This window comes from Monodelphis domestica, chromosome 4 (genome assembly GCF_027887165.1).
Source record: "Monodelphis domestica isolate mMonDom1 chromosome 4, mMonDom1.pri, whole genome shotgun sequence".
Lineage (NCBI taxonomy): Eukaryota > Metazoa > Chordata > Mammalia > Didelphimorphia > Didelphidae > Monodelphis > Monodelphis domestica.
In genome coordinates, this window is record NC_077230.1 from 189,896,398 (window position 1) to 189,910,861 (window position 14,464).

Sequence of the window (14,464 nt, forward strand, 5' to 3'; positions counted from 1 at the left end):
ACCAAGCTCCAGGTGCAGCAATGGGGATTTTCCAAAGAAATGATAAGACCAGCTTCAACAGGTTCGAACCTTCTCTAACCATGGGATCAGGGTCAGGTAACCCCTCTGATGGGTGCATTCAATGTGATTCCAAAGTCATCATCATCATCATCATCATTCAAATCCTTTAGTATTTTTATAATTTTAGACACTTCAGAAGTCTTTTCCAGGGCAGTCAAACTTAGAGATGGGAGGTCCTGGGTTCAAATGTGACCTCAGGCACTTTCTAGTTGTGTGACCCTGGGCAAATCACTTAACCCCACTTCCCCAGTGCTTACTGTTCTTTTGTCTTACAACCAGTACCCAGAAGGTAAGGGAAGTATTCTCAAGAGATACTAACAAAATAGAGAAACACAAACAGACCTATCCCTAAATTCATTTAGATATACCTAACTTATGTTGCTTATTCACAAAGAAGTCACAGATCATGGGCCTTAAACATCATCTATCCAAATATCCACTTTACAGATGAAGAAACTGAGGCCCAGAGAGACTAGATGGCTCATTCCAGGTCATTGGGTTTTCCACAGCCTTGTCCTCTGATAGCAAATCCTAGGGGTCTTCTGCTGCATCACACGACATCCCATCCCTTGCTCTCTACCCTGTCAGGAGGGCTTTCCTCCCTCACCTCTTCCTCCTGGACTCTCCATCTCTGTCTGTGGGGAGCAGGGTCACCTCTGCAAGGACATGGGCATCTTCCCCTCCTCTCTTATGCACCTACCTGTGCCTGTGGTGGAGTCTACAAAATCCCCAGTATCCGTTGTTGAAAGCAACCTAAGTCTGGCATTAAAGCTCCCAAGGCTTCGCAGCGAGCTCATCACTCACTTTCTGTCTGTTTGTTCCTCCCTTTTCTTGAAGGGCTCCTTTGATCTAAGGGGTAATACTCCACTAATTCTCTCTTCTCTCCTTTGCAATTCTTATACTACCAAGGAGGGGGATGCTGAAGACTGAACTTGCAGAAAATCTTAGCAACTAAAGTCTCATAACAAGCTTATGGAACATCTGGAATCAGAACGTGAGTGAATGTGACTCTGGTGGTTTCCTCACACTCTAAGTTAGCTTCAGGTGATCAACAGCCATGAGACATCACAGCAATACACTTCTGTAACAATATGGTTACCATTCGAGGAAACTTTCAAACATCTTGACATTATTGTTCTCATTTACACAAGTCTATTGCTCTTAATAGGAATTTCAAAATCATTTGGAAAGCAACATTTAATTTTTTCCACTCTGAGGTGACATCTAAACGTTTTTATAAGTCACAGATATTTATTCAGTCTCTCTTTTCCCCTCAACAATGAAGTAATTTTTAGGCATAATCCCTTTCCAATTCATTCTTTACAATCCTATCAAACTGATATTAGGAAGGCATTGTTCTGATCATATCACTCCCCTTCTAAAGAAGCTTCATTAGCTTTGATTGTCCCTGGGGAAGACAAAAATTCTTCCTTTTACCATTTAAACTTTTGTTTGGCTGACTCCTGCCTATCTTATCAGAGTTATTTGACTTGCCATCATGAAAGCCCTCTTTCAACTAAACTGGCTTATCCATCTCTTTGCTTTCCTATAGGATGTCTCTCATTCCCTTTCACCCTTAGAATCCCTGGCTTTGTTCTAGGCTTGTGATTAGGCCTTTGTAAAAAATTTAATTAATTAATTTAGAATATTTTCCCATGGTTACATGATTCATGTTTTTTCCTCCCCTCCTCCCTCCCTCTTCCTGAGCCAAGATGCAATTCCACTGGGTTTTACATATATCATTGGTCAAGATCTATTTCCATATTATTAATATTTTCAGTAGAGTGAACATTTAGAGTCTACATCCCCAGTCATATCCCCAACAAACCATATAATCAAGAAAATGCCTTCCTTCAGTGTTTCTACTCCCACAGTTCTTTCTCTGAATGTGGATAGCGTTCTTCTTTCTCATAAGTTCCTCAGAATTGTCCTGGATCACTGCATTGCTGCTAGTAGAGAAGTCCATTACATTCGATTGTACCACAGTGTGTCAGTCTCTGTGTACAATGTTCTCCTGGTTCTGATCCTTTCACTCTGCATCACTTCCTGGAGGTCGTTCCAGTCTCCATGGAATTCCTCCACTTTATTACTCCTTTGAGCACAATAGTATTCCAACACCAACATATACCACAATTTGTTCAGCCATTTCCCAATTGATGGGCATCCCCTCATTTTCCAATTTTTTGCCATCACAAAGAATGCAGCTATGAATATTTTTGTACAAGTCTTTTTCCTTATTATCTCTTTGGGGTACAAACCCAGCAGTGCTATGGCTGGGTCAAAGGGCAGACACTATTTAAAGCCCTTTGGGCATAATTCCAAATTACCTTCCAGAATGGTTGGATCCATTCACAACTCCAACTAGCAATGCATTAGTGTCCCAATTTTGCCACATCTCCTCCAACAGTTATTACTTTCCTTTGCTGTCATATTAGCCTGATTAGGCCTTTCTTGAGCCCTAGTTAGTTGTTAATATTTTCCCCCATTGTCCTGAAATTATATTTTAAATTTCTTATTATATGCTTTATATTTATTCAGTACCCTATGTCACATATGGATCCTCAGAAAAGTTACAAAAGATTTGAAGCATTGTGGGGTTCAGCACTCACTGAAAACCATAACTCATGAGCTCCCACCAATGTATTAATTTTTATGAGCAAGCCAGAGAACATCTTACTCAATTAAAAAATTCAACAAGCACCTATGCTAGATGTTTTACTATGTACTGGAAATATAAAGAAGAAAAAAATTTCTTCCTTAAGAAGCTTATATTCCATTGAGAGAAAACAACATATATAGAGATAATCAACATAACCAAAGTAACTGGAAAATAATTGTGTTTTTGTTTGTTGTTGTTTTTTTGTTTTTTTTTTGTTGGAAGAGCAATAACACAAGTCTTGCAAGGGATGTGGTACCCGAGTTGAGCCTTAGAAGGGAACTAGGGATTTCAAGATGTGGAGGTAAGCAAGGATAGCATTAAAGGTAAACATTCCACATCTATGCAAAGTCAGAAAAGCAGAAAAAAAGATGGAATGGAATGTACAGGGAATAGCAAATAGTTTGATGTGCAAGAAGATAGCATACATGAGGGGGAGTAATGTGAAAACAGTCTAGAAACAAATTAAAGGCAGATTGTGAAAGGTTTTAAACAACAAACAGAAGCATCCATCATATAGTCAGTAAGAGAGTCTCAGAAACTTTGTGGGCACAAGAATGATGTGGTCAAAACTTTATGTCATGAATATCAGTTTGATAGCTGTCATAATAATGGATTGGAGAAGGAAAATACATGAAGTAGAGGAATCAACTAAGAGGTTATTGCAACAGACAAGGCAAGAGGTGATGTGGGCCTGAATTAGGGGGGCTGTGGTATGACTACAGAGAACAGGATGGACACCAGAGAAGTGATATCAACCAGATGGGGTAAATGATTGGCTAGGAAGGGTGGGGGAGAGGGGAGTTGAAGATGATTTCCAAGTTTTAAACCTGGGAGACTGGAAAGATATTCCATGGAAGTTGTAGAAAGGAATGACTGGTTGATTCACGGTCAATTTCAGACCACTGGGGCTGTACTCTTTCCGTGGACCCTTAAAAGCCTGAGGCAGGGATAGAGAAAAACCAGAGTTGAGAAACTCAGGAAGAAGGACCTGGAGGGAAATCTCCTGCATCTATGAAGTTTTTTCTCACAATCATATGACTCAAGGAGAGGAAGAAGCATGTAGTTCCAGAAGTGGCAGCATCAAAATAACAGAAGAATTCCTAGACAATACCAAATTCTTGGACCAAACCAAATAAGTTTGTTGTTCTCATAGAGAAGATTAAGCAGAGAATCTAAACTAAAGAGGGATTCCTTATGGGTGAAGTCCACAGTTGCCATCCCAGGAGTCTCAGTCTGACTTCTGTGTGTAGTTTTCCTTTTGATTCTGGTCACTAGTTCAGCTCTGGTTTTCTCATCCCATTAAAAATAGAAGACATTTAATCAAATAAAACACAACAAGAAAACAATAAGAAAAGATTCTCCCCCATGTACGCACGGGCTATACTCTCCCACAAATTCCTGTGCCACCAGTCATTAAGAGCATACAGGCAGAAAACACACTTGACTAAGGAATACAGATTGAGGGCACATGGCTAAGGAACATGGAGAGCCAAGGAATATGCCCAAAGGGACCTGTTCTAGGAGCCCAGATAGCCAGAGCGTTCCTGCTTTCAACTCTTATCTGTTAGGAAGAAAACCCGTGTTTTTTTGGCTAGACTTTTATAAAACTTGGTGATGTGTTCCTACACATCACTGGATACAGGTTATATCCTTTCAGTGGAATATAAACTTGTGGAGGGTAGGGGCTATTTAATTTTTATGCTCTTAATGTCCCACAAAATGCCTCACACAATTTTTGACTTCAGAGCTGTGTTTTCATTGGCTTGGGAAATTCCCAGTGTTGTAACTACCTTCCCTAATGTAAATTGACAATTTGTCTCCAATTTATATTTTTCCATAGCCCTGAAAGGCGAAGGCACTTCTCCATGGTTTGGAGTAGTAGGTATCAGAAACAGGGGGGGGGCAGCTGGGTAGTTCAGTGGATTGAGAGCCAGGCCTAGAGATGGGAGGTCCTAGGTTCAAATGTGGCCTCAGACACTTCCCAGCTGTGTGACCCTGGGCAAGTCACTTGACCCTCATTGTCTAGTCCTTACCACTCTTCTGCCTTGGAGCCAATACACAGTATTGACTCCAAGACGGAAGGTAAGGGTTTAAAAAAAAAAAAGAAAGAAAGAAACAGGGAGAGGTATCCAGGTCTTGGTGGTGCCAAGACCAGTCTTTCTTTCTATCATGCCATACTACATTTCACCCTATCCATGGTAGGTGCACCATACGTGCTCATTGAATGGACTATCAGATATACTACAGAATGAACTGGAGTAGTCTTTTAAGGACTGCTATGCTATTTTTTATATACATGACATATAAATGCTTGTTGATAAATTCTATGACTCTTGTGCTCAAGTATATAGGTGACTTACTGGAAAGAGCACTAGACTTATAGTCAGGAAGACCTGAGTTCAAATCTGGTCACAGATACTTATTAGTTGTGAGACCCTGGCCAAGTCATTTAATCTTTCTCTGCCTCAGTTTCCTCATCTGTAAAATAGGGATATTATAATACACATCTCTCAGGATTATTGTAAAGATCAAATAACTATATATATAAATATAAATATAATACTTTGCAAAGCTTAAAGTATTATATACATGTTTATTATTATTATTGAGGCAGCAAGGTAGCTCAGTGGAAAACAGCACTAGACCTGGAATCAAAAAGACCTGAGTTCAAATCCTGCCTCAGATACTTACTAGCTGTGTGACCCTTAGTGACTTATTTTATCTTTATTTGCTTTAATTCACTGGAGAAGAAAATGGCAGCCCCCTGCAATACCTTTGCCAAAAAAAGCCCAAGGATAGTATTATGGTCCACAGGGTCATGAAGAGTCCAACACAACTGGACAACAAATTATTATTACTCTTGTTATCACTGTTATTGGTATTGAAACTCTTCTGGCTGACTTTCCAATGTTTTATAATGGCACCTAGTACCTCAGGCCTTAGAAACCCTACTTCTCAGTAGCCCCAAATACAAATCCTGTCCTCTGTTCAGGCCAGTCTTCTTAATGTCCTCTCCAAATGGTGCCAAGGAAAGAAAGTGGAATTTGGTGTCAAAGAAGCTTGGCTGGGCCATTCCCCACCAATGTAAATTTAGGTAAGTGTTTCATCCTCTGGACTGCATTTTCTTTAGCTGTTAAATAAAGTCATTGAACTAGCTCATCTCTAAGCTGACTCCTAGCTTGAACCTAGGCTCTATTTTGGCTCATGCCAATCATACTTTGCTCATGCTTGGCTGTACTCCTTTGGGTAGGACTCCAGCAGGCTCCCAGGAACCTTACCATCCTGGAGCACTACATGGGACTTGGTGCCCCCTGGGTCCTCAGCACCCTCAGTGCCCTCTGTGCCTTGACTGGAGGGCTGGAGGCCAGAGCAAAGGACTCCTCCCTTGGGACCATCCTCCATCTCACCCCATACTTTCCAGGCACTGTCCCTCCCTCTCTCCTCTTCACTTTCCCTTTGGTATTGTTTTTCACCATTGCATTGTAAGCTTCTGGAGAGCAGAGAGGTGCTACACATAACCCTTCCTCACATTTGTATCCCTGGCACTCAGAACAGGCCCTGGCAGATAGCAGGCACTTAATCAATATAATGACTGATTGCTCCCTTGATATACTTTTGTTCTGGTATTGCCTGTACCAACATAGCCAATATAAACGTCTACATTTGAAGTTCACCTAGTCCATTTAAATTGTGAGATAATGCCAAATAGTTGCACTAATAGTTAAAAGGACATTGGGTCACTGGACCCTCAGGCCTTGGCAGGGTCCCCTTATGCATCATCCAGTTTTCCTACCTTGAAAGTTGCTTAAGTTAGAGGCTGTGTGTAGAAAGTAAAAAGTAATATAAAATCAAACATGTTTAACTTGGCATATAAAGAACTTGCGAAAGGAACTTGGCTTTGACTAATATTTCCTTTAAGGATGATCTTCCCTGCCTTAGTAGCTATTATAGTGTGCTGCTGTGGTGATGATCTTTTCCAAACTGAGCTAGATTGATAGTAATAACTGACATTTATGTAAGCAGTCAAGTCAGTTATGATGTTCATTCTATATATGAGGAGGATGAGGTATGGAAAAGTTAAAAGATGAAACAAGAGAGAGTTCTAGTCATAGAAGACTGGCCCAAGATCACAGCAAGGGTCAAAGCAGGCATCTAAACCTTGATCTTTTGATTCTAAACTCTATAATTTTATTATACTGTAAATATATTATTTTATGATTATATTATATAAGTTTTATATTATAAAATATATTAAATTAAACAAATTCAATTCAGCAATCATTTATTACTTACTATATTCAAAGAACTGGAGATAATGAAAACAATGTGGGAACCATTCCTGCTCTCTAGGAGGGAGAAATGGAATCATCTTTGAGCAATTCCTGTAGGAAAAGAATGTCTCTATTATGCTTATACTGATGTTAACACACATATGTATTGTTCTTTCCAAAAAATTTTTTAAAGGATTATGGTGTTTTTTATTTGGGGGAATCACTCTGTAATGCTAAAGGGAGATGGATGAATCCCAGTGCAATCAACTATGATCCTATGGCAAAGGATAAATTTGTCCTTTTTTTTTTATGATGTGTTTCAGAAGGGGTGTTTAATAAGGGAGAATAAAGGTTTCCCTTTGAATCTAGAGGTCTGAACATCAACTTTGGCCTTTTGTTTGCCTCCCCACTGGCTAGAAGCTGAAGGATACAGGACAGGTCAGTGTGCAGAAAAAGTTTAACTCGTACAATGAGGCTAATGTTTGCTAAAGTATCTGGCATCTCCTGAATCCCAGGAGCCAATGTTTCTAGGAGAATAGATCTCTTCCCTCTTCCTAATTTCCCTATTACTGTGAAAGGTACCCAAATCCTTCCAGTCACCAGCGTTCATAGTTTAGATATTGTCCCCAACTTCTCACTCTTTCTCGTCCACCATATCAAATCTGTTAACAAAGTCCTGCAGGTTCTACTTTATCATTTCTTTGTATACATTCCTTTCTCTCCTCTGTTACTGCCCTGGCATTAGTGCAGGTCCTCAGTGACTTCATGTCTGGACTACTGCAATTACTAGCTGGTTGGTCACCCTGCCTCAAGTCTCTCCTGACTCCAATGCCGTGTCTACTCAGCAATCAAACTGGTCTTCAAGTCTGACATTCAATCCACTCCAAAGGCTCCCTATTACTTCCAAGACCAAATACAAAGCCCTCTGTAACCTGGCCCCTTCTTCTTTGCCAGTCTTTTACCACCTTCCATTCCGCATGATCTCTGATCCGGTGACACTAGTCTCTTTGCTGTTCCTCAAACACCTCACCCTCCATTTCATGCCTGGGCATTTTCTAGTGCTGCCCACAATGACTGGGACTCGCTTTCTCTTCCTTTCTGTCTCTTGGCTTCCTTGGCTCCCTTCAAGCTTCAAGCTCCCTTCAGTTAAACTCCTACCTTCTACTAGAAGCCTTTCTTGTTCCCCCATAAGGCTGTGCCTTTCCTCTGTTGGTTATTTCTAATTTACTCTATGTAAGTCATTTGTATAGAGTTTTTTTATGTTGTCTCCCTATTAGACTGTGAAAAGAATGGAGAGATAGAAGAACTTTTTTTAGGGAATAAGAAAAAAATCAGTGTCCCTGAATCACAGGAGTACACCGAGGGATGCAATAGGAAACAGTATAAGGTATAATAAGACTGGAAAGGTGGGTGTGGATAAATTTATCTATTTTAGATACTAGCTCCTGAACTGTCTACATGTTACTGAAATTGAAGATCCTTGTTCTCTAATACATTTTTCTTTTTTAAAAATTCCTTTTTCAGGGGCAGCTAGGTGGCTCAATAGATTGAGAGTCAGGTCCAGAGACAGCCTCAGACACCTACTAGCTCTGTGACCCTGGGCAAGTCACTTGACCCCCACTGCTTAGCCCTTACCACTTTTCTGCCTTGGTTCCAAGGCAGAAGGTGAGGGTTTTAAGAAAGAAAAATAAAAATTCCTTTTTTCTTTGTCATTGGCATAACCATTAGTTGCCAAAAGTTCTTCCTTTTAGGTCTATTATACATCATAATTGCTTAACTATTGGGAAGTTTTTTCAAAATGATTTTTTGGTGGCAATCTCTCTTTAGAAAAAGAAAAAAATCCAATAATTGTCCTATTTATCTATACTGCTATGGACAGTTAATGAGACAAATCTAGGATTTACAGACTCTATGGTAAGAGGTTGGTTTTACATTTCCTGGAATAATAATACTAGGAAAATCTTATTTTTAATTTGTTGTTTCCTTAAAACTCACTATTTCTGTTGCTAAATTTGGAAGCCCACGGATGTTTATAACACATTTCTTATCTAGGCAGACTCCTAAGGTTCTGGTTGTGTGCTCCCATAGGCTACTCTGAAGGTGGCACCCCTCTATGTTAGCAGTCAGAAGAGTATTAAACTACTGATGGATTGGGTAATGGCTGAATGTGGCTTTTTAATTATGAAATTATGTTTTAAATTTAATTGGAAAATAAGATTAATATTATCTTTTTTCACTGGTATAATTAAAAGAGTCCCCTATTTCCATGTCACATTCTTTAAGTAAAAAAAGGTGAGACTTAAAAAGGTTCCTTTATACCTTTTATAAATCTAACCTTTTAGCCTGGAACAGGAATGTGCTCAAACGGACTCGGGGAGGGCTGATTGTTAAAATTTCAGTGTGAGCTTTTAGGAGAAGGGAAGATGCATTTATTGGTGTTGTTTAGTCTTTTCAATTGTGTCTGGGTCTTGGTGATGCCATTTGAGGTTTTCTTGGCAAAGAGACTGGAGTGGTTTGTCATTTCCTTCTCTAGTTCATTTTACAACTGAGGAACTGAGGTGAACAAGGTTTAAATGACTTGCCCAGAGTCATACAACTAGTAAGTATCTGAGTTTAGATTTGAACTCAGGAAGATAAATCTTCCTGATTACAAACCTACCACCTAGCTGTCCCTTTTAATTTACTTACTCTATGCTAGGCATTGTCCTAAGTGCTTTAATGATATTATCTCATTTGATGTTCACAACAATCCTGGCAGGTAGGTGCTATTATCACAATCATTTTACAGCTGAAGAAACTGAGGAGGAGAGTTGAAGTGACTTGCCCAGGATCTTATAGCTAGTATCTGAAACTGGACACTAGATTTGAACTCAGGTCTTCTTGACTTCAGGCCTACAAATCAACGCTTGATTTATTGTTTTGTTGATTGTCTAGACTTGGAAAGTGATAGAGGAAATGCTAACAATGCAGATTAAGCTTTAAAAAGTGTCCTATGTACATTTACTATCACAGTCCTGGGTTGGGGACTGATTAAAAACTTCAGGATATAAGAGAAAGACTTGTAGACTTATCAATAGACCAGAGACTTGGATTCTGGTTATAATTCTACCACAAACTCACTGTGTTTTCTTGAGCAAATTGTACTTTCATAAAATAATAGGTTACATAAGGCATCAGGCAGTGTGCCATAATTGATGAGGAGTTGGCTTTGAAGCCAGGATAACTAGCTTCATGTCTCTGACTGGCTGTGTGATTTAACTTCTCAATGCTCTAGCCCCAGCGTCAAGGGGCAATTCTCTATAAATCACAGAGCAAATACCAGTTGGATTGAAAGAGAGGTGGAGAGTGTTCCTTCTATAGATTAAATCACAGGTCTACTTCTTGCCCCCTTAGACTAGATGATCTTCAAAGTCCCACCTAATTTCATAATTAATGTGTAAAAAATAACAATGTGATGGGATTGGACTTGTGATATCACTGGTTAAGGGACCCTCTGGGGACAAGACCCTCCTCCATCAGTGAAGTTTTTTATTATTTTCTGCAACTTACAGCCTTGAAGCAGGGGTTCTTAACTTTTCTTTGTATTGTGGACTCCTTTTCAGTCCAGAACCCATCTCAAAATAATTTCTGTTGCCTACATTCATGAAGAAAGGAAAAGTTAAATTTTGCTAAGATATTTGTGAAAACAAATGCTTATTTATCTATTATAAGAAGCAAAGTCCCACGTAGATAAGCTCATTTCCAATTGTGGATAGAGTGGACCTAGAGTCAATAAAATCTGAGTTCAAATCTGACCTTAGACACTAGCTGTATGATCTTGGCCAAGTCACCTAATCGTGTTTGCCTCAGTTTCCTCATCTGTAAAATATGAACTAGAGAAGAAAATGGCAAATTATTACAGCACCTTTAAGAAAAACCCAAAAAGAGTTACAAAGGGTTGGACAGGATTAGAAAACAAGGCTTACAAAGGCAGTCTGGCAACATGGGTTTCCAGCTTTTGATCCCACTGAACCAATTTCCTTCCTTCCTTCCTTCCTTCCTTCCTTCCTTCCTTCCTTCCTTCCTTCCTTCCTTCCTTCCTTCCTTCCTTCCTTCTTCCTTCCTTCCTTCCTTCCTTCCTTCCTTCCTTCCTTCCTTCCTTCCTTCCTTCCTTCCTTCCTTCCTTCCTTCCTTCCTTCCTTCCTTTCTCTTCCATTTTTAAGGCAGAAGAAGAGTCGTAAGGGCTAGGTAATTGGGGTTAAATGACTTGCCCAGGTTCACATAGCTAGGACTCACTGAACCATTTTCAAAGACAGGCAGACCTAGTTTTAAATCCTACCACTGACAAACAATAGCTTTGATTCAATCTTTCAGTGACCCAAGCAAAGATTATAAAATGCAGAAAACATGTCTACCTGCTGGTCATAGAGGCCATTTGCTCTCTAAGATTTCCTTACACTAACAAAATCACAAGAACAACATAAGCCCTTCCAACTCTGCTCCTCTTTTGCTCCCTGCCACAGATTCTACCCCCTCAATCCCTCCAAAAGGCTTGAAGGCCCTTTATATATGATACCTGAGGACCTTTATTTGGGAGTTGGTATTTAATATAAGAAACAAGTTACTAAAGGTTTCTAAACTGGAATATAGTCAATACAATGTTTGAGGCTGAAAATTCAGAATGGGGAAGGAAGAGATAAAAAAGTGGTACCACTAGACTTCATAAAAATAAGAGGGAAAGGGAATATACAAAGGAGAAGGAGCATCCAATTTATTAACAACTTGGGTTCTAAAAGTCAGTTCATATATTCATTCATTTGATCAGTAAATATTTATTGAGTTCCAATTCTATGCAAAACCCTGTAAAGAAATGATAGTTCTTTGTGTACCCTATTCCTATCAGATAGAGGCTGATCTATGAGGATAGAGTCTATGTATTATCTAAACTTTGTGTCTCCTTATGATTAGTATGATGTGTTCATGTTAGGTGCTTAATAAATGTTTGGTGAATTGAATAAAAAAGTTGAATAAGATGCAATCTCTATTTGACAGTTACTTTCTGTTTATTAGGGGATGACATGAACAAGAATAAATGCATACAAAGCAGATATGTGGGCTATATGTTCAAATTTGTGTGGAGCAGGAAGATATGTCACTACTAGGGGGCCTTCTCTACTACTTTATTATTTTCCTGGGGGGACGACTTCCCACCAGGAGAGCCCTCCCTCCTCCACCAGGGCTATACAACTGCTCTTAGGTTTTGGATGGGAAGAGATGAAAGTCCCTTCTGATGAGATGGAGGACCACCAGGCCTTATCATTTTTCCTGCCTTTCCCCCAGTTGGTGCTGTTCTCTGAACCACTTATATAATGTAAGACCCAGAGGTCTTGCCATTGGCCCCATAGGTACCCCACACTAAGAATGTTAAGCTTCTATAGCTGAACTTTTTCCTATTGTTTCCTTCAAATACAGTATGAATTCCTTCAGTGCAGGAACCTGACTCACTTTTTCTATTTGAATCCTGTGGTTAGCTTGTATTTCATATTTATATCTCAGTGTTTAGTTAGGTGCACAGTAAATGTTTAATAAATATTTTCATTGATTCATTGATAATAGTTAAATATGTATATTCCAATCATCTTGCACAGTGTTTAGCACTGTTTAGTGGATCAAATAAGGGAGGTGATATTTCTAATCTAATTTGACCTAGGCAGACACCTAGAGCATTGTGTTCATTTCTGGGTATCACATTTTAGAAGGACTTTGATAAGTGAGAGAATATAAAAAGTTAGCCAACCATAATGGTAAATAAATGGCTTTGGGTTCTTGCTACATGAAGACAGGCAGAAGAAGCAACTTAGAGGAAAAAAGACTTAAGGAACAAGATGGGTTTGTTTTTTTTTTAACTCTTACCCTCTGGCAGAAGGGCAGTAACGGTTAGGCAACTGTGGTTACACAGCTAGGAAGTATCAGAGATCAAATCTGAACCCAGGTCTTCTTGACAACAGGTTTCTAACTCTGTGCTACCTAACTGCCCATAAAATAATTGTCTTTAAATGTCTTTAAATATATCAAAGCCTGTTCTGTTTGGTCTCTCAAGGAGGAACCAGGAACAATGGGTGGAAATTACATGCAGGCAGATTACAGTTTGATTTAAGCAAAATAGAAGCTATGTAAAAGTAGAGTGGAGTTATGAATTCTGGATATCAATTTTTGATCTCTAGCTATAGTGACATTTCTAATCTGAATGTTTTAAAATCAGGAATTACCAGACAAGAACCATATAATAAAGAAATTTAGAGTCTTTTTGGGAAGATACAACTTTGTGGTGTAAGAGGGAAAATTATGAGACTGGCCATAAATTATTTTAATAAATCAAAAGTAATAGGGGAAAAAAGATGTAAAAATAAGATATATATATAAATTACTTTACTTGCAGCTCCATTTTGCTAGCTATCTGTGGCCACCATTAAGGTCCCTCTAGCCACACTCACAGGGAAGTCCAGTCAGCAACAAATACCCAAGAGAAGAGAGTGAAATCCCTCTTGCTTCAATTTATCAAACTTTTTCTCCACCCACTAATTCTCACACATCATGTCTCAGGAGCCAACTTGTGGCTTTCTATTTTGCCTGGGTCACCCAGGGGGGCAGTCCAGGGGGCAGTCCAGGGGACATCCTCCCTATCCCCTGTTTTGTGATCTCTTGACTCCATTGCTGCCTTTTTTTTTTGGCTGCCATTCTATCCTCCTGCCCAATCCACTCAATGATTTTCTTCACACAATTCTCACCTCTGGGTCAGTTCAGGCTCATACCAGGTACATCTAGGAAGTCAACCTCACCCATATGACCCCAGAAAGAGGGGAGGGCAAATTTCCTTCTCGTAGTAGAGGTGGATGAACATATCACTCACACACACACACACACACACACACACACACACACACACACACACACACAGAGTGAAACAAAATTCAAGGTAGAGTGTAATGAGATCAAAGGAGAGTCACAATGCCTCTAGTTAGCTTTGCTTAAATATTACTGTATTTTTCGGAAAGGAAACTATTCAATTAATTATCTTCTATATTTAAATCCCTTTCCATTTCTCTTCAAATGAAAAATGATTCACTTAGACATTAGCCCAATTATTGTTTAATGGAAAAGGCCAGTGTTGCTTCATTCATATGGTCTGTTTGGAAGATTCTCTAAGAAGTTTTCAACATCTGGAGTCTGTGGGTTTCCTCCATGCTCTTTGCCACCTTTCTCTTCCTCTTTGCAGACTCAGAAAATTCAGGGCAAAAGTGGCCGTTTTGTGGTTATGAGGTATGGGGAGAGGGAGTGTGGGGCAGTTGGGAAGGCAGAAAGTATATAGCTATGAAAAAAAACCTAACTGAAAAATTCCATCTCATGAGTATGCTACAGCACGGAGTAGAATTCTAAAAGTTTGCAAATAATATGAGTGCTACTTTCTGAAAAATATAATGTCAATGCAATCCAA